Source organism: Laccaria bicolor, genomic scaffold (genome assembly GCF_000143565.1).
Source record: "Laccaria bicolor S238N-H82 LACBIscaffold_3 genomic scaffold, whole genome shotgun sequence".
NCBI lineage: Eukaryota > Fungi > Basidiomycota > Agaricomycetes > Agaricales > Hydnangiaceae > Laccaria > Laccaria bicolor.
In genome coordinates this window covers 734259-736207 of record NW_001889874.1, presented here as the reverse complement: position 1 = coordinate 736207, position 1949 = coordinate 734259, and positions in this window count along the sequence as shown.

The following is a 1949-nucleotide window of genomic DNA, read 5'->3' as shown; positions in this document are numbered from 1 at the left end:
ACCTCATATCTGCACAATGGGAGCACTTTTGAACATACTTCATACAGATTCAGTAAGCTACAGTGTAGAGGCTACAGCTTTTGTTTTTGGCTATTTTTGGTAATTGGTCATGTGACCATCATCCTGATATCTTGTTGAATGAAGCCTATTTGTCACTTCAAAACAATGTGGCACCACTTTGACCCCATTAGTAAAGTTATGGATAATTTTGAAGATGCTGTGCAAACTAAGCAAAATGTGGTAAATACACTAATTATTATAAGCCTTGGATAAAATTCTGTGTTGCTCTGCCATAATCTTGCAATTCTGATAGCCTAGATACACAAAGAGACTAACAGCTAGAATTCTGGCAGCCAATGACAAAGGAGAATAAATTTCAACCAGCTTTCCAGACCTCCTACATAACTTGCCAATATTCCACAATTGTTTGCAAGGAGGATATAAATATTCTATTACCAGGCCAACAACAAGATTTGTGGAGGACTTGTAACAAAAGAGAATAATTTTTCAACCCATTTTCCAGACTTCCTACAATAACTGGCCAATATTCGATGATTCAGACAGCATGGTTACAAAAAGAGGCCAACTACTAAAATCGTGGCAGACTCATAACAAAAGAGGATAATTTCAACATATCTTCCAGACATTCTACAAAAATTTGCCAATATTGTGCTTTCAACCTGCTTTGTAGACCTCCTACAATAACTTGCCAATATTCTATAATTCTAAAATCTGGTTACCTTGCTTGAAAGGGACATGAAGAATTTCTGAAACAATTTGGGCTGCTCCAGTCACAGGTTGAGTTTGAAAGCACAGATGTAATCAATGAGACTTTGACTATAACCCATTCTGGGTTTAACCTCAATGTGCTCTCTTCCAGAACATGGGTCCTTTAAACTGATCTGCAACTCCTCTTAGTGGCTCCCATTTTAAGATCCAGCATTCACCACATTTCTCAAAGAGTTGTTTAATGGCCCATCACTGCTGAGTCTGAAAGATCCACATAAAAAGTATCATAAAGTTGTCACCTTGGATGTCTTTGCAAGCTCAATTCTGGACAAAGACATTGCCCTCAGGGCAGCAGCTGTGCATATAAGTACTTCCAATCTTTGATTTGTCCTAATTGATTTCTGAGAACAGTGGCTCTACAGTGGAAGAAAACTTATTTTCCTGAATAAGTCGAAGTTTATTTGTGTCATCTGCTGCAGCCAAACATCCTTCTGACAACTACCACTGCAACTTCAACTTTTCTTCTGCAAAACTACCTAATGCGTAGAATCTGAAAGTAGGATGAGGGCTTTGGAACTGGCAGCAGCACGCGTCGTGACACTATACTTTGATCCTATCTAAGATTCACCTACCATGAAATAGAACACAAAGAGGTTCTAGAGTAAACACCCAACGCAGGGAGAAGAATTGCATTACTACCAAACGGTTTAGAAACACATAATGTATTTAATGTGGAAACTCATACTTATACAAGAAATATACAGAAAGACGACATAGACGCCTAATGGTATGTCTAAAACACAGAAAAGACGGCTCATGGCCATTCAGAAAGTCATGTATGGCAATTCCCGCATACACATCAAAGACTGATGCATCCAAGTAGAGACTTAGGAGGTGGACAATTGTAATCAATTAAAAGGAGATTTCTTCGTGGTCAGATAAGTTCAGTGTGAACGAAGCCAGCATGCTTGGGGAGTCAACTTACTTGGAGACTTTTGAATAAGAGGTTTTAAGGACACAAACTCATTGCAATTCTTTTTTAGGGAGAAAACACCATAAAAAACAAAGAACATATGATATTTTGGTAAGTTTTAACTTGAGTTCTATGTTCTGAAGCTCATAAGAAGCATCTAGTTAGTGGCAAGAATGGGCCCCATTTGTGAGAAGCTGTGCTTCAATGTTCGAACTCATCACAATTTTTCTGGGGGGGACACCAAAGA